Source organism: Seriola lalandi, unplaced genomic scaffold (genome assembly GCF_002814215.2).
Source record: "Seriola lalandi dorsalis isolate HSWRI2012SDOR001 ecotype SW California unplaced genomic scaffold, Sedor1 jcf7180002054938, whole genome shotgun sequence".
NCBI classification, from domain to species: Eukaryota; Metazoa; Chordata; class Actinopteri; order Carangiformes; family Carangidae; genus Seriola; species Seriola lalandi.
In genome coordinates, this window is record NW_019525490.1 from 726560 (window position 1) to 752190 (window position 25631).

Genomic DNA, 25631 nt, shown 5'->3' on the forward strand with positions numbered 1-25631 from the left:
ACGTCATAGTATAGTAAGACTTGATTGTATAGTAAGGCATAAATGTCATAAAAACGTCACAGTATAATGAGGTATAAAATGTCATAAAAATGTCATAGCATTGTCAGGCATAAAAAAGTCATTGTGGGGATGGGCATGGCCGGAACGCAGCTGCAGAATAGAGGGGTGTGGAGAGGGCTGATGAGAGCAGTGCCAGGTGAGGTGATTGACCTGCTGCTGCCTGTAAATGAGTCACTTCTCTTCTTAATGCAGTAGCGTGCTGGACCAAAGATGATTGACGGACGAGGTCCATGAAGTGAACGGTGGCAACAGCAAGCCATGAAAAAATGCTGAGAGAATAACAGAGACGGAGTACATTTGCCAAAAGAGTTGCGCAAACAAAGTTTAAGAGATGTTTGAGTTAAAGTGTATATGTGTGTTCAGTCCCCACAATAAAAGAATTGTTCCTGTCAATTGTCTGGTCCTGCTACTGTCATAGTTTAGTTAGTCATAAAAAAAAGTAATAATAATAAAAAAGAAAAATTAAATGAAGGTATGAAAACATCATAGCATAATATAGTTTAGTAAGACATAAAAATAACATAGTATAGTAAGGCATAGAAAAGTTATAATATAGTGAGGCACAAAATAAATCATGCTATACAAAGGATTTAAATGTAATAGCATAATAAGGCATACAAAGTCATAGTATAGTTATTCACAAAAAAACGCCATAGTATAGTAAGGCATAAAAATGTAATGGTATGGTAAAGCATAAAAATATAATAGTATAGTAAGGCATAAAATCGTATAAAAACGTCAAAGTATATCGAGGCATAATAAGTTATTAAAATGTCATAGTATAGTAAGGCATAAAAATGTAACAGTATAGGTAGTCATAAAAAAACACCATAGTATAGTAAGGCATAAAAACGTCATTTTATAATAAAGTATAAAATGTCATTGCATAGTAAGCCATAAAATGTAATAAAATGTCATAGAATGGTGAGGCATAAAATCGTCAGTATAGGAAGGCATCAAATGTCATAAAAACGTTATATTATATAAGTTATAAAAAAGTCACAGTATACTAAGTCATAAAGGCATGATATAGGAAGGAATAAAATGTCAAAGTTTCATAGTATAGTAAGTCCATAAATTTCATAGACACATCATAATGTATTATGGCATGATATGTCATAAACATGTCATACTACAGTAAGGTATAAAGTGTCACAGTATAGTAAGGCACAAAAACATCATAGTATATAGTAAGGCATAAAAACGTCATTCTATAGTGAGGCTTAAAATGTCATAAAAACGTCAGTTTATAAGTCATAAAAAAGTCATTGTATAGTAAGTATAAAATGTCATAAAACATCCTACTACAGTAAGGTATAAAATGACAGAAAGGCATAAAATGGTCATAGAATAATAAGTCACAAAAAATTCATAGTATATTAAGGTATAAAATGTCACAAAAACGTAATGGTATATGAGTCATAAAAAAATCATAGTATAGTAAGGTGTAAAATGTCAATGTATATTATGGCATAAAATGTAATAAAAATGTCATAGTATAGTAAGGCATAAAATGACAAATTCATCAGTACAGCAAGGCAAAAAATTCCATAAAACATCATACTACAGTAAGGTATAAAATGACATAGTATAGTAAAGCATAAAAAGGTCACATTATAACAAGTCATAAAGTCATAGTATAGTAAGGCGTAAAATGTCATAAAAACGTCATAGTATATAGTCATAGTATAGTAGGGCACGGGCACCTTAAGCAGACCCTTAGTTCGCTTATGCCTTGGGCCGGCCTTGTGCTGGAAGGTAAACACCTGATGCTTCTCATTATTACATGCTTACTGAGCTCAGAGGAGTTAAGTTGTGCTATCTGCTCCATTACACTAAAGTAGTAGTGAATTTTTTGATTCCAATTCTGCTTCAAAGTTTTTTAAGACAGTGATTCTTTATAACTTTTCTCATAAGAGGAAATGTTTCCAATTACAATTAACTACCTGGATGAAACATGCAGGAGAGATCAAACAGATAAGTGCAAGTTAATACCATCTAAGCACCAAGTATTCCCTTCCAATGCATTCATTTGATTGCTCTTCATTTGCTCTCATTATATATACTCAAATCATGGAAAACTATACTTCAATTTGTGATACAATTAAAGTTTTTGATTATGTATACATAAAATCTGCACATCATGCATCCAACTCTCACTTTGAGCTATAATCACTATTCCAACCACAAGTGGGTGCTATACCTGTATGCTCTGCTTACACAGCCGGGCCAGACAAATAGTGAGAGCTATGTGTTACAGTAGTTAAACAGCTGGGAGAAGTGGCCCTACACTGATTAATGCCACTGGACTTTTTGAAGAGAAAAACACACCACAAACCTGGTAAAAGAAACTAAAATGCTTATGCTGTGGGTTTAACTGTTGCATTTATTCAGTCACTCTTTGCTCACCCAGGTTTAGTATTCATAAGGCACTTAACAGATTTAATGTTTGGAAACTCCTGTGATGCTTCTGGCTACAGGACATGGCAGTAACTGTTCTCTGTTTTATTTGGAAATGACTTATTTTAATCACGCAAACTTCTCCCAGTAAATTAAGCAGGAACATCGGCACTAAGGTTAAAGTTGGAGCGAAAGCTGGTCTCACAGTTGCAGAAGAGGGAGCGAGTGCCCAACTCTGAACGCAGGCCAATGAAAACATCGATTTTGGCTGCTCTGCAAGTTGCAAGTAATTAAAATAAGTGAGAAGCCATCAGTTTTTTTGGCCAATTTGAACTTTTCAGCACCAAATAAAATATGTTCACAGGTTTGATTTCTTGTGTAGGTCCATATTTTACAGATACTGAGACACAAGTCTGTGACTTAGTTAAAGGGATGTATTTAAAAGCCTCTCTCATAGTGTTTTGGTTTTGTAAAAAGGTAAGGTTTGAGGTAAGGCTTCTGATTGCAAATGCATGTAAAGAATTACTAACATAAAAATCACTGACCTGGCCCTAATTCCTTAATTACTCATGATCACAACCATAAATATTTAGTATTTACGTTTACTTCTATAAGGAAGGAGGAAAGCAAAAATGTAACCACAAAAACAAAGAATCCAATGTCAAAAACTAAAAATGTGCCTGTGTTGATGTAAGGACACCTTCATATCAAATCTGACCACAAGATGGAACAGCTAAACCAGGATCTTGTGGGGGGAAAAGGAGTGGGGCTAATGTCAGTGGAGTGTGGGAGAGAAAAACATTTTGATAAGGGGTTAATGAAAAAGTCAATGGAGTAGGAGAGTGTCAACAGACAGAGCGAGACAGCCAGAATCTCTGGGGATTCGGCTGGGCTGTTGGCTCTTAGCCTCCCTGTGAATCCTCACTCCCTCTTCCCCCATTGGATCCTTCCTGTATGCTTCACTGGCAACCTGGCCATGAAGGGTCACAACGCTTCACTGAGCTGAGCAAACTTTTCTTTCTCTTGCCACACATGCATTTTAAGGTATCAATTCACGTGTTAAAAAGGTCCCACTGCTGCAGCTCTTTACTTAGATCATGTGGGATAATGGTATGAAAAGTGGGCTGTCTTTTTATGACGGAAAAACCAGGTTAGTCCATAGTCTTTCAAAGTCTCTCTTGTTTTCATACCAGCCTTTTTATAATTTGTACTTTGATAATCAGTAATGTTTTTAAAAACATAACCAAAATTTCCCATCAATCTGTGTCCAAAAACATCAAAAGTGATCTTCCTGACAGTCTCCATGGCGATTATTTTTTTAACTTCAAAGAACAGTTTGACATTTAGGGAAATAAGCATATTTGCTTTTTTACTGAGAATTAATGAGAAGAACGATACCACACTGTGCAGTATAGGAAGCTGGAGCCAGCAGCTGGTTAGCTTAGCTTAGCATAAAGACTGGAAAGAGGGACAAACAGCTAGCCTAGCTCATCTGAAGGTGACAAAATCTGTCTTCCAGTACATCTGAAACTCACTTATTAATGCGTTATATCTTGTTTGTTTAATCTGTATAAAACTTAAACACTTTAGATTTTATGTGAATTTTATTTTATAATTTTATATGAGATATAACAAGTTAAATAGTAAATTGTGAGCTGATAGACAGATTTTTCTAACCTTTGAACAAAGCCCAGCTAGCTATTTCCCCCTGTTTCCAGTGTTTACAATAAGCTAACTGGCTTCTGGCTCCAATTTCATATTTAACAGACACATATGAGAGTGGAATGAATCTAAGTGAATTTCACAAGAATGTCAGACTATTCCTTTAAAGCACATCACAAATGTTTCTCAGCAGTAACACGTTGTTGTCCTAGTTTTTGTGTTTATTTTCCTTTGTCACCATGACAACTGACAGCAGTCACTAGTGTTGTGTACTTGGTTTGTATGATGTATGTAAAAAAGGTTTTTTTCTTCTCAACTTTTTTTTTTTTTTTTCCAACTGTGACAGCCAAAAGCCTCCCCTGTGACACACTCATGTTCCTACCTACTCTCCGCCCTTTCATCCTCGAGTCATGTTGCTTCTGGACCGAAGAAATGCATATTTGAATCCTTACCAACCATTTTCTTCTCCAGAATACTTCTGTCTCTGTAGCAACTGCTACCACCCTTACCACACACACACACACACACACACATGTGTACAAACTCCTCCAGCACCATTACCCCTCTGCATAACTGCAACAGAACCCAAAATTATGGTCAGCCGCTCGTGAAGTTAGTTTTGCTTGGGAAAACCAAGCTGCCATCTTTAATATCATAATGCTACCAAATTATACGGTTCTAATTGGGAACTGTTTGATCACACTCTCTGTCATCTGGAAAGCTAGCGTGTGACCTTAACAGGCATTTTTTTCTCATCTCAAAAATAATGGCCTCTGCTTGTGACCCAGCATAAATTAAGTAAACCACTTTACACCAAAGGAGAAACTTTTGCCACCAGTCACACCCTGCATGTAGCCAATGCCAACAATTCACTGTGAATATCTGTGATGTAAGTCTGGAGGATCTGCAAACACAGGACAGCTGCATGTCAAGCCAAACTGAGCAGCAGTACAATTGTAGAGTTAAGCATGAGGCTCAAAAACCAAACTACAGAGAATATAGTACAAGATTGTGGCAGCAGTTCAATTGACAGATTTCTTTTTTGTTAGAAATCTGGTCTGAAGTCAACTTGGTACATGGCATGGCACCACGCACCATGTTCCAAATAAATGTGCTCATTTTAACTGATTTTGAAGTCTCTGTTGTATAATATGTTTTTCATACATTGTTAATGTTTACATCAGTTTTGTCACATTCTTGCTTCTACATTGAGTGACATAACATGGTGCATTCAACAATTTATCCTTTTAGCTATATAGCTGCATATCCTTTACTTTTAAGTAAAATATCTCAAATGTAATCCTTTACTTTTAGCTAACTATATTTGTCTATCATTTACTTTTATCCTTTACTTTTAGCTAACTACAGCTGTTTATTCCTTACCTTTAGCTAACTATTTCAACTGTTTAAATTGAGCTATTTCGACTATTGATTCTTTACTTTTAGCTATATAGCTGTTTTTTCATTACTTTTGACTAACTACTATACATTAAACTAATTATTTGATCTATTTAGTAATTTATTTTAGGTAATTGTTTCAACTGTTTCACTACTTTTGACAACTTATTCAAATCAATGATTTAAATCAGTTATCAATTGCCTTTAGCTAATGATTTCAATCACTTATTGCTTTTAGCTAGAATTTATCAACCGTTTATCTATTACCTTTACTATTTGGGTGGGTTATCCATTAATGTTAGGTAATTCCACCTGTAAATCCATTTTAGCTAATTATTTCAAGTTATTCTTTATTACTTTTAGCTAACTGTTGAAACAATATTTCAGTTACTTTTAACTAACAATTTTGACTTCTCTGCTCACATCATAGTTTCCTTCAGCGACTTCACAATCTTTCCACATATTCCCCAACTGCAGAAGTACCCCTTTGGGTACAAGTTTGGAAATCACTGATTTAGACCACTACATCTTCACTCCATCAACTACATCATTTTCCTTTCAGATCCATCCAACAGGACATTTCCCACAAACTCACTGTGACAAGTATTATTTTAACAGGTGTTTAATAAAGTTTAACATTCTTGGGTTGCAACGGCAGTAAAAGTAATTAGCCCCTGACACTTTAAAACCCTGATGTCTTTTCCACAAATCAGCATTTTAATCTTAAATGCAGCGCCCTGAGCATCACAGTAGCAGTCAAAGTGCTTTTTTTGTTGCTAATATGGTCCTTATCGTAAAGAATGACATACTGTAAATCACTCATATGCACAGTCCACCTTCCTTTCATGCCTTGGTTTGTTGAAATTGGCCCGCAGCAGTCGTCCAGCATGACTCTAGCAGCCTCATTACAACCAAGCAAAAGCCCATTACTCTGCTCTCCCCATGGGGAATAACACCTTTTTCTTCATTAACCAGTGAATAAGAGCTGTTACCCACAGTTTCCATTACTTTGCACTGTATGACCTTGATGCAAAATAACTCACCGCTCACTCAATTGACTAATTTTCAACAGATTTTTCCCTTCAACACATTCTGTTCTCAAGCACAGTATCCTGTTAAGCAACATACTAATGTATTTTTTTAGAAAATTTATTGCCATGAATGCAGTTATTTTTTCTTTCCTCTATAGGCCTACAGCATTTTTCCTGGTAACACTTGCCCTTAATAATTCTGTGCAGCCTCTGACTAATCCCCTAGCAGTTAAACTGTTAGTTGGCTGTTTCAACCATGAATTCCTCCTTTCTCACCTTGCTTTAACTCAAACACAGTATCTTCCTTATATGCAGTCAGCCAGATGTTTAGGCTGGAAGTTCTCCACAGAGGAGGCCTCAGTGGTATGTATGGTTGTTATTTATCTAAATTGTATTTTTCTCTTTAACAGTTTTTTTCCTCCTTTCTGCTCTCAGGGATGGTTTACTTTAGCCCTAAAGTAGGAGGTGCAGAGAGGGAAGGCATTGCCAGCATCCCCACAATTCACCAGTGGTTGACGGAGCTGATGAAGTTGAGGTTGACAGCTGCATAAATCACTGGCCCATGGTGCTAATAGGTGGCAGTATAAAATCAAGCGCAGACCACCCATGCTGCAGGGCAGGAATAGGAGCATCAAGTCATATCTACCGTGCAGCACTGTACAGCCATCCGAAACACTTAACCCCCCTCCGGTTGCCCGGCCTGTTCCAGTCCAAGAGGCTCTCTTAGCAACACAGGAAAGGCTCGTCTGGCATCTGCAGTGCAGTGATTCATATTTGGCACTTTCATAAAGGTTCCAAGCTGCTGGAGTTTTTTCGGGCCTATTGTCGAACATTTCACTCCTCTATTGCCCTTTTGGCAAAACCTATAAACATTTCAAGGCCAATAACCGAACAGGAGCCTGTACTTTTTTCCTCTTTCATATGAAGATCTCAGTGCGTCGTCGAATACATTTTCTTTTTCCTCTTCACAGTGAAGGAGAAAGGGCTGCACACTCACCACTATATTTTCACGTACCAATGGAGAAGTGCTTGAGCGCATTCAGCAGAGCTGCTAAGAGAGGTGTGAAGGTGGCTGTTTGCAGGGCCTCTTTCTTTGTAAAAGGGGGAGATAAAACACAAGCAGAGCATGAGGGGGCGGACCCTCATCACACAAAGCAGAGCATATTGCTCAATAACAAAGCCTGAATCCCTGGGTCTAGCACAACAAAACGCTACCCCCTGGGCCACCAGGTTTGACCATGCATGTGGAGACTGAATGTAGACACCCCCCGCCCCAATCCCCAGGCCCCCCTGTTTTCTCCATGTTTTCTAGCATGAGCTTCTGTTATGTCCCATGACTTGCACATATGACAAGTGTGCCTCAAGTTACCAAGAACTGCAATGGGAAAAAAAATTATTAGACTAATCCATGCAAATCTGTACAAATAGAATATGCGCTCCTTCTTCTAAAATCTGAACACATTGCTACCACCGATTTTATAGATCCTACCTGATTTATTCCTATTCTGATGGTGAGACTAGACCAAAAACACCCACAGTGGTAGTTGTAATAAGCTTTGAAAGCATTTATGTTTGGTTTATGACAAATATTTCATATGCTAAAACCTGCATTAGCTGATTTGTTTTTGGCCACTTTGGGGCAGTGGAGACAAGCTGTGAACACAATGGCATATTAGCTTCCTTTGAGTTAATAAGGTGATTGTTATTATCACTGCAACATAAGGAGTAACATTAGCAAAACAAAAGAAAAAGAACACTGATATGCTCTGCAGAGTTGAGAAGAACGGCGGAGTTGATAATGCAGCCGGTTCATCACCATGAGTGACACATACATATACAGGCTATTAGATCCATGGCCAGAACAGAAATAGCAGCTTAAAGCAATTTAACATGTCTTCTACAGATATGTAACCAGAAACGATTAATCAATTAATCAATTAGTCAAATATGAATTGACATCTATTTTGATTACTTATTTGTGATTTTTCATCGTAAACTGAATTGTGTTTGGTTTTGGGTTGTTGATCAGACAAAACAAGACAACTGAAGACATCATATTAGACACAGGGAGACTGTGACAGGCATTTTGATAAAAATAACTAATCAATGGAGAAACTAATTGGCAGATTAATCAATACTGAGAACAATTGTTAAGTTGCAGAGCCATACATACATACATGGCTCAGCTTCATGCGAGTATCGCAGTTTACGGGGTAACAGTTTTTTTATTACCATTAACAAATCCCCTGCAGAGACCATAATCCACAATGGATCGAGGAGAAAAGAAAATGATGCTCGATGCTCCACCTTTGGCCCACATTTTCACAACTCATCAAGGGTTTTCCCTCGGTTCACTTAGGTGTGAGAAAAGTTTAAAGCCTGACCAAACTACACAGCAGAATAAAAATGTGAGCATCTGAATGCAGGGAAGGACAAACTAATGACACCTGAAATTAACTTCACCACAGCAACATTTTCAGAGCCTTCATCTGAAAATCCTCCCCTCCTGCCTGGTGACCTGTCTTCTCATCTTTACTGACCGTACACTTTGGCCTCTGAAACCTCCTGGCTCTGATGCACTTAAGCTGCTACAGGGTGTCCTTTACAGCCTATAAATGGCTCGAGGTCATCTCTCATTAAACTAGAGTGTGCAACAAAATGACTCCTGGCAGTGTTCGCCCCAGACGATAAAGCTTGAGTGTTTATGGCAACTACCTGCTCTCCACTCTCACTCTCTGCCCAGGTGGGCTGATGTGTGGAAGAGTAAATAAATGTTGTTGATATTTGTAACGTTGCAACCTGGTCCGTGGTTTTAAACATGCTTGAATAATTAGTGTGGGGTTGTTTTTTGGGGGGGAATTTATAAGTTTGGTGAATTTTATGAATAATTATCTGTGGTGTTTTTGTTTGTGAATATGCATCAGTTTTGTTTTGATCATATCAATACATCACCTTGAAACATTTCAATGTCAATCTTAAAATTAAAATTTTGGTCTTAAATTTCAACTAATGCAGCAACTCACTATGCAGATATTCAATAATAACATGTTTTTAATGGTAATGGGAGCAAAATATGGAATAAAAATCAGTATTTATGTGGGAGTCTTACAGTCGTACTTTTCTTTGACGTTTCCTTATTTCACTCATCATAGACCAAGCATGATTGATGTTGTATATATATGAATTACCTGATGTTTTACTGCGGACAAGCAGTAGTTTGTGGTGTTTGTGGTGTGCGATCTGTTAGGAGGGAAAAGAGAGTTACAGTCAGTGGTCAGGCAGGAGAGGCCGAGCCGGGGCTGTCGGGCTGACCAATGACCACAGCTTAGAGTAAATGGTAGAAAGTGGTTTAATGTCGACCTACTGGTGTATATCTGTGTAAGTATGTATTACAGTATTTAGTATGCACAGTAGTATGAACGTATTGATACAATGTTGAGTTATCTAAAACCTAAATTCTAGACTTAAATGTATAATTTTTAATCTCATGTTTTCAAATTGATCCAGCTAACAGACAGAGAAGAGCAACCCAGTAAATCTGCAGGAAAGTGTATCATCATTTTTTCAATGTGAACTAAACTGCCACATTCAGCACTTATTGTTTTAGTAGGTGAATTTAACATTCCCCTCACTTTCTGGCTCATGGTGCTTATGCAATTTGCACTTGTTGAGTTTCTTATATTATCTCTAAGGAAAACCTAAAGCTGCCTGTTAAATCATAGCAGAGCTGAAATGATTAGTCGATCAATCGATTAGAAAATGAATTGGATACTACTTGATAACTAACTAACATTCTCTGATTTCAGCCTCTTAAGTATGAGAAGCTGCTGTTTTTCTTCGTTACATATTGTAAGTCGACGGAAAATCTTTGGCTTTTTAATTGCAGCTTTAAAACATAATGTGGTTAAAAAAAAAAAATAAAAAATTAAGATTATGGGTTGAAAGTTTTCCTGTGATTTTAACATTATAATTCAGGAAGTGTGGATAATGTATCGACAAGCTAATTTTTTTTTACCAAATAAAGTTTGCTTTTAAATACAGAAGTGGGGTTAATGAATCATAACATGGTGCACTGTGATTTGGGGTTGCCTCCCAGCACGTCTGATTAAACTGCCTGTAAAGTATTTTGTACTCATACGTAATAATAAGCTGAAGCAGGAGCTGCCATCTGAGCGTGAACTGATTTGGAAGAAACCTCTGCAGCTGAAAAGTGGACCGAGTTATATAACTGTGAAAATGGTATTCTAAGATTGGGCTTGTAGTGTGAATGAGGTTTGGAGAAGGTGTCTTTCTTTCATTATGGTGGTGTTCAGTATGCAAACACAAAAGACCAGACGCCCACATATTTGTTAAAAATCCCAGGTGTCCAGTGATATTTGTTCTGGGAAATGGAAGATTTTGGCAAGAATTTCAGGGAAATACTGAGATCTCAATTCACAGTGTCCAGATATTAAGTAATGTAACTTACAAAAATACTAAAGTACAAAAAGTCACCTGTTCTTACAGTGAAATAGATTCAGTAGTTCAGTGCCCTGTCTGCGCTCAGGTAACATTGCTGTTGACAGAATCGCACCTGTGACTCTTTTCGTACAGGCCCGTCTCTGTAACCACAGGGAACACCTGCTTGTATTTATATTTCCACTGTTGGCAAAATATTGAATTGCCGCGTTTAAATAGTTCAGTTTAGTTTGAGCGATCTTTGGTTATTAAATGAATGAAACGCTGCTAATTGCTCCGCAGTCAACAAGACGTCTCACTGTAATGCTGCATGATGTGATGTCCCGCCAAAGAGGTGACATCATACAGCGAAGACATGTGACTTCACCCAGCATGCTAAGCAGCAAACCGATCAGGGCTGCCAATGACTTTCAGGCTGTTTTTTAAATGCTGTCATGGGAGAGGTGACTGTATTTGCAAGAGCCAAACAAAAGGCCCTTTTGTCCCTCCGTCCACATCTGTCCAGAATCACCTCCCCTAATTACCAAGGTTAGTCTTTGGACTTGACAGCATAAATATTAAACTGTCAAACTCTGTCTGTTGGCAACACGTTCCAACGTGAGTCACTGACTGCAGAGGTCGAGGGAAAACAACACCCTCTTTCTCTCTGCTGAGCACGGCTGGTCACCGCAGAGGAGAAGCGAACACCTTAACCTTAATTCTTCCTCGTGCCTGTTAAAGTACTCATCTGTTACTCTGCATTTTTCTTTGTCATTATTAAAACCAGCACAGCTATAACCACACATTAGAAGCGTTAGTGGTTTTTACAGCACCTACGCAAGAATAAATAACACTTTTTTTTTTTCCTACTGTTTGTTCCTGTTCTGTTTTAATTCTATTAACACATCAGTATATGAACTGTTCAAAATCATGGGAAATACACTTAGCTTTCTTGTAGAGGGTTAGATCTCTCTCACATCTAAAGGCTGGAAACAGAGGGAATAGCTAGCACTTCCAAAGCTCATTAGTTAACAATTAATGTCTAGTTTTTTTTAATTTTTTTTTATCTGTACAAAGACTGAAGTGTAAAAATTACAATTAGCAACTTCAGTCTGGCACATAAGTGCAAAAAACTGGATTTTGCATTTTGGTTTTTGTGAGGATTAAACAAACATTATAACAAACTATTTAATGAACTTTAAAAGGTGCCGGTAGGTAGATTTTGTGACGTGTGATAATGGATTTTTGAGCCATACACTAATATCAATATTTGAAAGTTTTAAAAATCCCAAAATTATATTTTTTGTCACAAAAGCAAAACTTTTGTTACAGATCTTTGTCATCTTTTTTTTTTTTTTTTTTTTTTTTTTTTAAATTGTGACTAACCTAGCACAGTCAAAACATGAAATGATCAGCACTCTCTGGTGGAAAAATGATGAGCCAATATATACACCAATACTGATGTATCTGCAATAAGCTCGTATCAGCCTTCTCCATTTATCAGTCTAGCTCTACTGAGAGCCAGGTTAGCTATTTCCCCCTGTTTACAGTCTTTATGTTAAGCTCCATATTCACCATACAGATGTGAGAGTAGTATTCAGCTTCCTTTCAGTTCTTCTCATCTAACTTTTAGCAAGAAAGTCAAAAAGCATATTTCTCCAAAGATACTGTTGTGTTCAGGAAGACTAACATATTGCATCATGTGAAATCTCTCTTTGTGGCAGTCACCTCTTAGGTGATCTCGAACACCTCTTGGATCAACATGTGTTAAAAGAGAAAGTGAATTTGCAGACTCTCAGTAGCACACTGATGTTTTCTTTGCTGCTGTTTAGGGTGAAACACTCTGTTAGCCTTAATCATTTTCCAGACAAAGCCTTGGATTGCAGCTGAGCAAATGTTCTGCCTGCAAATCTATCACCGATGATCTTTTCAGATGTGGGCTGAGACGGAGGAATACAGCTGCATTGATGGGCATAAAACCTAAACAAACTACACTGACAAGACTGAGAGCTGTGCAAACAGGAGATTAGAGGGGAGATGAAAGAAGGAGGAAGCCGGTTCAGTCAGTCGATGCCAGGAGTCTCTGGCTTTTTGCTACTGTATCCACTGGTGTGTTTTGAAACCTGAGCTTACTGGATACAAAAGTCTGAATTAAAAAAAAATAAATAAAGTTTTGTTCTTGTTGAAGTTCAGACAAACTGATTCTAAACATTTTGTTTTTTGTGTTTTGTTTTGATGTATATTGACAGTAGTCGAGGTACAGAAGCTTCTCTATGTATTTTCAGTCAGTTATCAATCTACCTTTATGGGTGGGAGTTGGGAGTGGTGGGGTCTTTGTCATGATTAAAACAACAAGGGAAACAGAAGCAGAGCTGGAATAATTAGGTATTTCATCGATTAGTCCAACAAGTCCTCCAAATTAAAACGTCAAAGAAGATTTCTATGATGTTCCTGAGAGCTCAACGCACTGCAACTTAAGAAAACACGTACAAACAGACAAAACACAAACAAATTCAGAAAACCGCTTAAATCACAACATCACCTGACTTCCTGCTTTGCTCCTGTCAACAACCACTAGAGGGCTTTGTCAGTCGAACGTGTACATTTGTTGTTTTTGGGCACTGGCTGTTGCAGTTGCTCTTCTTGGGAGAACAGTTTATAATTAGGCCTATCAGTAAATCTACAGTATCTGCAGCTATTCTGATAATCAATCAATTGTTTTAGGCAAAAGGAGAAATGTAAATCTTTGCTCATTACATTTACCCAGATCCTGAGTGCACCTGATACTGGGCCTCAGGACATTTCTGACTAGGAAACAATATGATCTGGTAGAAAAAGCTGAATATTTATAGGATATTATTGGCAATTATGTGTTAACGACTGCACAGTTTGTGCAGCGTTTTTCCTTATCACTCTCTGACGTCCACAACAACAATACACTGACAGCAACAAACACTGTGAAGATGCCATCTTGGGAATCTTGGAAAACAAATTGCAATACGCAAAAACTGTAAAACATGTGACTAATGAGAAAATAGTAGCGTATTGTGACACTTGTAGTGAACTTTACATTGTACATTGTGCTTGTGTGTGTGTGCGCTTGCTCTTCCCATGACTTAGAGGCATGAAAGGACACATAGTGGGATCTCCTGATAGCTCCTCCTCTTTAGTGAGGCAACAAAAGCAGCCATCGTGTTGTTTGGTTAGTTTCGCTGTAACCCCCCGATTCCACCGCTCCATCACACAGCAGCCAAACACAATCGAACAAATGCTGTCAGCCAGAGTCGGTTGCTAAACAACCAAGGTAGGCATCCTTGGAGATGAGCGGCAGTGCCCTGGGTCTTAAGGACCCCTATCTGTGCTGTGGGCTGGCCATGTCCTGCCTGCAGAGAAGTGTGACAGAGAGACCTGACAGCTCTGCTGCCTTGCCCAAGGACACGCTGTCACCGAGGGATAATAAGAGCAGACTGAGTGGCCCCCGGCCGTCAACAACACCACGGCCCCCACTGGATGATTAGAAAGGGCTGCCCAACAAAGAGGTGGCCAACAAAAGGCCCATGTTAAATTAGGCATTTAATTCAACACTCGGTCACAAGGGCAAAGTAATCAGAGGAAAATCGTAGAAACATATTAAAAGGACAAGAGGAGACGGTGGAAGATAAGCCCACAGAGATGACTTCTAGTTATGTGAAGAAATACTGAACTCAAGGCACTGAGAATCCAAGTTAAAAAATAGTGAATGACGAATTACTATATTAGGAGCTTGATTAAAAAAAGACAACTTTGTGCATAAGAAAACATGATTTAAAAGTAAATTCTATCGAGCAGAAAATGAATAACACCTGCCCGCCAACTCTTTTATAGATTTCTGCTCTCACTCACTGCTCTTGCCCAATGGGCCAGACATGAAAACCTAAATGAAGTGTATTTTCAGTGTTGTGTGGAAGCTGTCTGTGCAAATAAAACCACAGCGTAAAACAACAGAGCAGGCCACAATGCCCAGCAACAGACTGAACTGTGCCCGACTAGGACAACACTGTAAACTGACAGACTGAAAAAAGGCAAATTAAAGTCTGAGTCAGCAGGTCAGAAGCTGCCATTTGTGGTAACATAAGGAGAATCAGTCTGGTACCTGGTAACCTGTTGAAACTTGTAATCTCCTCAAGTGTGTCACATTACACAGCGACATCCTCAGGAAGCCAGTGCTGCTTCATGTCTCAGTGTCGGGCCTCAGTCAGAGCTGAAGGTCCAACGCCTCTGCAATAGAAACACAAAATATGACACAAGTTTAAAAAAAAAAAAAAAATGACATCAATGAAGTCGTCCGGCACGCACACATTTCCTCAAATCACAGTCTTACAGTGCTCGTTTTTAAAACTCTGACTTTGCAGTTGCTGTTGTTTTATGATTTAATTACAAGTGTAAAGCTCTGAGGTATTGCAGGGTGTTAAAGGAGAGCTGCTCTCTCAGCGCTTGTTGTGCAGGGGATAATTACAGGGAGGGAAAACCTCGTCAGAGTCAGAGGAATTCACTCTGATTTGTTCAAGAGTGAAAGGATTCCTTGTAAGCCTTAAATAAATTTTAATTGCAGTAAGCTGTCTTACACACAAGAGACCACCCCCCCCACCCCTCCCTCTCTCCCTCCTGAGGCCCGGTGAGTTGGGAACTTTGATTTGATTACCAAAAAAAAAAAAAAAAAAGTATTGAAGGGGGTATTAAGGAGCCACAGGGGTCCCCCATACTCACACACAATACTTAATTTATATCTAAGTGCAGATCATGCACCACTTGAATGAAGTCACAGCCCTACACTGCGGCACAGCAGCTCACTCACATTACTGGACCGATTTCATTGACAAACCAGAAAATAACGAGCGTAAACCGAGCCTTAAACACAGAGGTACATTAATACGAGGACGAAAACCTAATTGACACACGCTGGAATGCGCGTTTCCGATGTCCTTTGGCAAAACCGCCTCCTGCCCTCATGTCTCACTTGTCAAGTCATGTTGTGGTATTTATAGGTTTGATTTTCCAGCTTTGTTCCTGTATTTTATTTCCAGTTTAAGCCTGTCTCTGTGGTGGTGTTTTATTGTCATGATCACCACTGAAATCATTTGTATGTTTTTATCATTTTATATGCACAGTGGATATGAATAATAAAAGTGACAAATTTCCCATTAGGGCAATATCATATCCTCCCACCTGTTCAATCTGATGCAATCTAATACAACCCTTCTGACATAAGGTATACATGTGGTTTTTTATGTTTTGGCATTAAGGTCACAGTTAGTGGAAGTGTTGCAAAAAGGGCACATTATAAACTTTGTAAAGGTGGAATACATGGTCGAGTTGTTGTAATGGATAGAATTTGATTTTATAAACTGGCCACTGAGTGTATGTTGCCTTGTTTTTAGCTGTAATTGCAGTTTTTCTTGGGCTAATCAGTGCTATGATGAACATTGCGTTAATGCATCATTAAGCCAAGATAGATCCCTGAGGCATGTGAGGAGGAACATGAATAATAATGCCTCATGTCCATTTGGATTAATCAGAGTAATTTAGAAAACAATGTGAAAATGCATCATTACCCAAATTTCTGGCGAAATGCAACAACTAAAAGCTGAAGCCTCCTTTTGACAAATCCCTGTAATTTATAATAAGGTATGAAACCCATGATGTCTTCAGTGCAATTCAGTGACATGACTGATACTCAGAGTTTCCTCAAAATCTAATCAGTGGCAGTCATTTAAATTGTGGTTGGAGGAGGGAGAGACTGAAGCCAGTTTCCTCCATTTTAATCATGAGGTTAAGCAGAAAGCAAACTCTGGACGCCCTTGCCTCTCTACATGTGTGTGCCCTGGAGAGATGGGACAGTAAAAGTTTTTAAATGAGCACTAGACAGGTGTCAGGGGTCTTTCAGGAAAGACAAATCTGTCCACAGCATTCGATACTTTCCCTGCAAAGTACAGAAGGCGACTGTCTGGGCGGACAGGGAGAAAGATGGAGATGGATGGATGGAGAGCGGGAGGGAGGGAAATGAATACTTATAGTACGTACTGCATATACTCCCCCCCCCTCGTTTGGCTTGCAATAAGTTTGCAAAACAAACTCAGACACCCCCAACAGTAGGGTATAGTGTATGTATACAGAGTATAGAATATAGTAGAGTAAGAGTATAAGAACTTAAATACACTGAATGATTGACACAAAATGTGGAGAGTTTGAAACTTTATCTCTGAAAGAGACGCCAATTTTTCTCTGTTAGACCTGATTTTCAAGACCCCTGCACAAGTTGAAGCCTGCTGCTGCTGCTGGGTGATCAGGCCCTGAGGAGTGAAAGGGCCGATAATTGAGCTGGCAGGAATGGAGGGAGGGAGGGAGGGAGGGAAGGAGAGAGGGAGTCACGTTCCCGCAATGAATCCAAAACAAAACTCCTGCTAATTCTCTTCCCTTTTCAGCGGCCTCCTGCCTCGGACATTTAGGCATTGAATCCAAGAGAGATTAAGCAAACCTCACCCAAATTTAAAGTACAGTCAACACATGTGAGTGTGTGTATGTGTGTGTATGTGTGTATGTGTGTGTGTGTGTGTGTGTGTGTGTGTGTGTGTGTGTGTGATTGTATTACTCTGGATGGATGTTCAGCTCTTTGTGACATTCTGCCCTACAGAAGCTGTGAAATTGAGAAAAATAATGATGCCTTAAATCATATGTTTTTAAGTTCAAGAGCCGACCAAATAAATAAATAAACACAAAGCTAAAAATATAAGTTGGGAAACCCAGTATCGAAATATGTCCTATAGACACTTTTGCTAAAATGCTCAGTAAATTTAAAATTGTAATTGAGCACTAGTGATTTTTCGTCTAGAACAGCTTTATGAACCACAGTCATTATACCAAAATGAATGAAAGGTCATTAGTCAAACAGCCATGTTGGGAGTTGACTTTTCCAACCAAGACTTGTCTGTATGACAGACGAGTCATTGAGTCTAGTGAGGAAAAATCAAATTGAGACTGTGACCTTTGCTGCCCAAGGTGGGATGATCTCAGTGGAGATGGGCCTCGAGGCTGTGGTGGTGATGGCTGATTGATCTGAGCCTGTCAAAGGTCTTGAGGGAGCTTCTTCTGGTCTTCAGCAGCTCTGATGGCTCAGCAGTTCCTCTGAACAGACAGATCATTCTGCAGCAGCTGCTCCGCTCTGCTCTGCAGGGTCACAACCTGCACCGGACAGGAAACACCCTGCAGGCTCAGTCCTTCAGTTGAAGACTCTGCATCTGATAGAAGGACATCTCTCTCAGGATCTCTTCCTCCATTTCCCCTTCTTCTCTTTCATGTGTGGATTTTTTCTAAAGATGAAACAGACTTGATTTTTAACTTTTATGAATCATATGCCAGTTTACTGTGTAAACTGGACGCTGACCTCAATACTGTAATTTCTATCTAAAATATGACGCAACTGTCAGAGTCATGTACATGGGGCTGAAACTATTGTTTTAATTATTTAATAATGTGTCGATAATTGATTATTTGTTTTGTCTATAAAATGTCAGAACATATTGATAAACGTCCATTGCGATTTTCCACCGCCAAAGGTGACATTTTCAAAGTACATTTTACTCACATTAACAGTCCAAAACCCAAAGATCCAAAGTTTTAGGCAAAAAAGAAAAAAACTTCACTTGTTCATTCATTGTTCATTCATTATTAAGTTGCTATATTTTAATTCATATTATGTTTCAGTTGTATTTTTCATTTATTTATACAAAATACATATGCAAATCCAATCAAATCCCATGTGTTGGTGAACTTCATTAGTAAGGAGCATGAGTAAAACAAATTAGAGAAATTTACTTTCAATGTATTTTTCAAAATATTGGATGCACTTGACACGTTTGGGTTTGAGTCAATTGTACACAAAGGTCCAAATGTCTTTTCAGAAGCTTTGACAAGGTGTTGGTCCTAAAAAATAACCACATTTAAGTGGTCTATATGGGGTGAAATCTACTTGGCTGAGTATCTCTGGGCTTGTGTTTAGAAAAGGTTAAGTTCAACAGTTTGAGCTCAGATCGTTGCGGCCCTCCTGACGAGATGCTCAAGAACGCAGCAGCAGAGGAACAGAGGAAACCGAGAGGAAGAACAAACCACAGGTGTCACTGTGGAAAGCCTTAACCTGCCTCTGGCTTGATCCCCTCCACAAAGGAGAGCTTTGATGGGCTGATGCGCTGGCTTGTAATGAATATCACCGACAACATCTTCACACCTCCTCCTACGCATCGCTGAAATGACACAATGACTGTGTCAACAGACGTTCTGCAGTAAAAGGGCTATTCTCATAGAAGTGTGTAGTCCCTCATATGTACATGGTACATGCACGAGCTCTCTTAGAGATAAACAAACAAACAAACTTCCAGAAAAGAAGATAAAAAGAAATAAATCTAGGACTTCTACAGGAGCTTTTCACTGCCATTAGTGTCTACATGTGCTGCTCTGAACCCCAAAAGCATTTTAAACATGTACTTTTTCAGTTTTAATAAATGTTGTTGACTCTGCCTGCCTCTTCTTTATAGCCATGATTGCAGATGTTGGATTAATTTCACCACATTTTGCACTTAGATGAGAGAAGCAATCATCCTCCCCTCCCTTTCCTCCTCTGCTCATGTGAGGCTTCTTAATGGTCGTGGTATTTTTCACCCAGTCAGGAGTGCTGTTACTCATTATCCCAGGCAGCTGTTACTGCAGGGATAACCTCTGATCTCTCCGAGCTGTCAGAGAGCGCAGCTTCTTAACTTGAGATCTTCATTGACGCTGAGTATACGCGCAGGTAACCGCCGGGTCACCCTCCTCCGCTGACACTTGTTATAGCTCTTATGGGGCCTTTACAATGCTGATAAGGTCACTGTGAATGACACTGTGGTTACCTTTTCTTTTTTATGTTATGTTTTTATGTTTCTTTTTTTGTTTGTTTTAAGCACTTTTAGATATGACACCTTTTGATGTTCTGTGTTAAAATGACAATTCCCACAAAATATCTGCACGTCAACAATAAACAACGCAATATTTGCAAAAATATCTTTGTTTGAGTTGTTAAGAATGTATCAGAAGTAACACTGATACTTCCTGGTGGCTAAGTTAGCTTAACATTAGCACGCTCCAGAAAAGGTGCTTGTCGGATCGTCAAACGGCTTCTAAAACCCTCTCCCCACATGATGTCTGAATTGCGAGGGCTGCATTCGATCATTTCTGTAACTTTCCGAAAGCGCTACTCCATGAAGCCTGCCCACCTCACACAGCCATCGGCCAGGTGTGTAGAGGTAAGAGAGCACAGCTATTTTGGTCACTTCCACAAGTACAACATCTGGGGAGAGACAGAAACTGTGCACTGGTATCTGTATGATTAATCACGCCTTGCCCTTTACTGTGAGCAAACCTAGCCTTTTGGTGCACACCATACAACTGAATTGCATTCAATTCTGGATGCGAATCTCGCATCGGACCTTTGTTGCATGACATCAGGTTATGTCTTTCAATCTTTCCTCGTCTCTATCCACTGTAGAATATCAAATGAAGCAAAGATATATTTTTTTAAAAATCCTTGAAATGCTGCACAACGATACATTTCTGAGTGCACGTCTCATCCTCGTGTCTTGTCTTTTTTTTCCTGGCCGGATCAGAAGAACCTTAGGCTATCTGTTCTTTTAACAAAAGCAACTTGTTCCGTGAGAGGCACAATTAAAGAGTGGGAGGCAGGAAGATTACACACAGGCTTTATAGGCACCTCCAAATGACTCAAGAGCAGACTATTCACCAGCTGGTAAAATTATCCACCATTGTCACGAAACATTCAGAGTCAGTCTCTCTCCTGTAACGCACCCACCTCTCCCTCTTCCCGCACGGCTCGGCTACCTCTGCGGGGGTCATATAAAGTCGAAGGGAGATTTAAAATAGTTCTGACATTTGGGCAAAGTGAAAAAAGCGGTCAGTCTGGCTGCTGTCAGAATAGATAAAGCCACAACAGTCTTCAAAAGTCAGCAACATCAAGCACAGTAGATTAGTGCTAAGGAATTGGGTAATAACTTTAACACATGACATCTTACCACTTTCCATCACGTATGCAACTTCAAAGGGGGAAATATGGTATTTATTGATGGGCCCATAATTCAGTTCTCCTCTAAAGCAGGTCAGATTTCATTGGACAGGGCAGAGAGAATAGAAACCAGATGATCTGAGGCCTGGGCCCCAACTCTGGCTGAGCTTTCACTTTAGGCCTGCAGGTTGCCGGGTCGAATCCTGATGGGGGAGGACCCCATCCTCCCTGGATCATGGGGTAAAGACAAAAAAACAACCTCTGGAGCAGTGGTTCCCAGCTTTTTCTGGCTGACATACTCCCCACATCCCTATCAGAGAACCTCTTCATCAACACCACCCCTCATCTAACCCTCAAAATCCATAGTTCAGTGCCTAATAAATGTCTTTTTTTTCAGAATTTTATTCTTCATCTTGATATGCTACACCTGTCAGCTGGATGGATGATCTTGGCACAGGAGAAGTGCTCACTAACACGGATTTAAACAAATTTATGAACCAGATTTGAGAGAAAGACGCCTTTTGTGTGATTAGACAAAGTCTTCAATCTCAAAGATCTTTTATTTCAACTCAGGAAAAATGGGAGCAAAAACAAAAGTGTTGCATTTATATTCTGGTTCAGTATATATAACTATTTATTATTAAATAGACTTGTTTCCTTGCTTTCTAACTACTTTTCATGTACTCTTCATTGCAAGACAGTGGCTCGAAGGTGTTAACAAGTGGTAGCTTAGTGATGACAATAAATTTACCAAAGATCAGCGTGACATCAAACTGTAATTCCATTATTTTTTCCTGAGCATAAATATGTAGCCCCCTGGAGTTCAAGTAGCCGACCCCTGGCTGGGAATCACTGCTCTAGACAATGTTTTTAAAAATAATCAAAGCCCTTCCAAGAAACATAACAAGGCCTCTATTGTACTGTAATCATTTTTTTTGCATTGCTCCCATAATCAAATTTTCTCAGTTGTTAGTTTATTTATTTATTTGATAGGGACAATGCAGTTTAACATAGTTTCACAACAGGGTATGAAACTAATGTGTTGCACAAAGAGTTTATATCTATTGCTAATTCTCGACTCCTGTCCCTAGTTGGGCTTTTACATGTGTAATGGAATTAAAAAAGTCAATAGTAAAAACAACACAAAACAGACAACACGACTACCCTACAATTAGCTAAAAACATAAACAAGAGCAGACTAAAAAGAGACGACAACAGCACAAGAAGCTACAAGAAGTCAAACAAAGACAATTAACAAAAAGATACAATTGCCTAGAAATGAGCACAGCTCTGGTTTGCTTTTAGCCAGCACTTAACCTTTGTTGTGAAGTGTAATTGTATGTAACATATATTTTTTTCTCCGTCAGCACAGTTACTACATATTCTCCTGAAAACACACAGCCTCTAACACATGACATGCAACACGTGACTGCAGAGAGGAGGGCGACTGGCTTGTGTGAGCCATCCGTCCCATCTCACTCTGCAAACGCCAAAGGGATTTCCACAAAGCAAACACTGGTTAGCCTCGCTATTTAGTGTGGAGAGCCGCCGCAGCCAACAAGTTCACTTCCAGAAAATCTCTCAGTCTGCCCCTGATAGCGCACCAGTGTGTAATCCATATGACTCTGCACTGGCCCAGATACCTTTAGCAATGAATAATTCACTGGCAGAGATCCAAGCTGGATGTGGTTTTGACTCTTTGCTGTAGATTTTCTCCCAAAGGGGGGGATGGTGGTTTTACTATCAATTACAGTGGCTAGAGCCCTGCAATCTGAGATCCTCCGTGATTTATCCATGCTACGCCTGCATGCTTGAATGGTATTCATGTTCTCTTGCAATAATTACCGTGCAGATGGGAAAAAAGAAACCCTTCACATGTCTGTTGTTGTCGTTTCGCTGCCTGCTGTCAGTTGTTTCATATTGTTGATGGCGCCCGTGATTAGCTGTAAAATTTTAGGAATTGAAGATATCAAGAGCAGAGCATTTTAATACAAGCAAGGCCAGTTTCCTACATACTGTAAAAGTTACTTTTGCTCTGCAACTGTTTAAATGCAGCTGTTTGTAATGTACTTTGCATTATCTGAGGACACTCAGTGTTGTACTTTTCCCATGGATGAGTTCGATGACGTGATGCCATGCAAACATATTTCCAATGCAGTTTTGATGGGGTTTAACTGTAGAGCATTTTTCCACAATCTAAAACATCTGCATGTGTCAGGTTTATCCTTTAAAATCAGGCAGTAGGGGTTTTTGTCATTGCATGTATTTTTGCAGTGACACTCAACAAACGTACAGTAACATGCCAATTTTCCTCCAACATTAAGCCCCAGTTGGCCAGAATGCAAGGCAGCCACAATACATGCTGCAATTTGAGTGATGGACGGGGCCCAAGCTCTCACAAACGCAATCTAGTTGGATCTTTGCTATAGTTAGAAGAAACTCCTCTACCCCTGTAGGAAACAAGAGTCCTGATATACTCCAAAACAGATTCGGACAATATCTGGTGGTGTTTTCCACACATGCACAAAACGCCAATGTAAAACACTGTGTAGGAAGGTACAATCAGATGCAGACTATCTGGGACGTGAGCAGTTAACACCAACCCTAACAGCTTCATGGAAAGTGCAAATTCTGAGTAATGCAGGAAATGACTGAATGACACAAAAAGTGAACTGAGGGAAGGTGGATACATCAAAGAGAATATTACAGCCCTTTATCACAACGGGATCATCATTACACCACATTGCTGACATGCATCTATACTCAGTAAAATGTAATGAAACAGAACCCGTAAACAAACCCACATGAAATTTGGCTCAAATTACAGGCTTTAAAAGGCTTTATTGTAGAAAGTGAGATTTCGTTTTTTGATTCTATGCAAGTAGAGTAAAGTAAATATAAAGTCTGCGTTCTATATCAATACAAAGTATCAAAGCGCTCAGTCCACAGAGAAATGCATAGCCTGTATTCAGAAATTGTGCTTTAAAACAACCTGTCGGGGCTTCTGTAACTTTGTGATGTCACAACAAAGCTGTCACCGCCATCAACCATGCCCCAAGCCCTGCCCACCTGGACCCACCATCCAGCCTTTCAGAATTTGGTTTCTTTGAGTGTTTACCTGAAATCTACTATATTTTTATTACATTACTCAGAAAACAGTCAGCCAATCAGAGGAGGAGAGGCTTAGAGCCTCCTCTCTTCTGATTGGCTCACCAACCTGTTGTTTGCGAGAGCTCCAGGAAGAAGCCTGAGAGACAAAGTAAAACTACACTCAGATGGTTTGGGTTCTTAAAACCACAAATACATCTTCTTGTGAATAAAAAGATTTCAAATAAAACAGTGGAAACGTGTCAAATATGGGACCTTTACTTTAAACAGTGTTTCCAACAACTACTGTATAACCATTAACAAAAAGATAGATAGGAAGATAGGAACAACATATGACTAGAGTCTACAGTCAAAATGGCCCCAGTATCTATCAAATTATAGTTATAATTTTGTCTTATTTAAGTTCTACTGTTTCAATTCGTTAGTTTTTAGTTTTTGAGATCATGTGAAACCCTGCAGCCGTGTAACAGTTTTTTCTTTTGTTGTTTTTTTTTCTGTGCGAGCCGCCACATTTACGTTGCTCATTAGAGAGCACAGAGTGAGTAACCCCCAAAAAGAAATGTCAGTAGCTGCTTTGTGAAACAGTCATTCACGAGGCATTCTTTGATTGCTCATTGGACAAATTGATATACAGCGGATAAAAGAGGGTCTTACATGGGCACATTAACACACACACACACACACACACACACACACACAACCACTCACAGCTTCCCGTTAGTGTACGGGCCTCTCATTGTGCGGCTCAGCCATCTGTCTCTCAGCAGTAGGTCCTTGTTACCTGTTGTACTCTTTCTTACCCTGCTCATTCACCAATCCAGTCTCAGTGCCAGCAGTCCCCCTTTACCACCTCGTTCAGTAAAGAGTCCTCAACAAAAATTCCTCACAGAAAGACGGATCCAAGTGTCTTCGAGTCTGACAAAAAAAAAAAACTAGAAAAAGAGAAGCCTCTGTGCTGCTTGTTTGAACTCTTAAGTATTAGTTATTAAAACTTCCGACCTCTCTGATTCTTTAGGATGATTTGATCTGTGTAAACTTAAATAAATGAACAAACTGAATTCCTAAAGCCATCTAAGATTTCAAATGTAAGCCACGTCACTGTCAGAGCCTTTGGCGATGGGCGAGGTGGATATTGAGAGCGACGGGGGACAGATGCTTCTCCTTAGAGCATGGGGGGGGGGTTTGCCCGTCAGCCCCCGCTCAGATGAGATGCTAAGTTTACATTGCACCAGTCTGAAACAGTCTTAGAAGTCAGTTGGATGTCCAGACCCGGACCATATGGAGTTGGTTATGAGCTGAGCAGCGAGCCTCGGGCCCTTTTCTGTCTCCGTACGGGACCAGCGGTGAGCCGTCGCCTCAGTGAGACATTTTCCAATCGCTGCAGGCAGCATAAAGCTTCAAAGATTACAGTCAAAGTTTATGTTTTCTGGACGTGAGAACAAAAAGCTGGC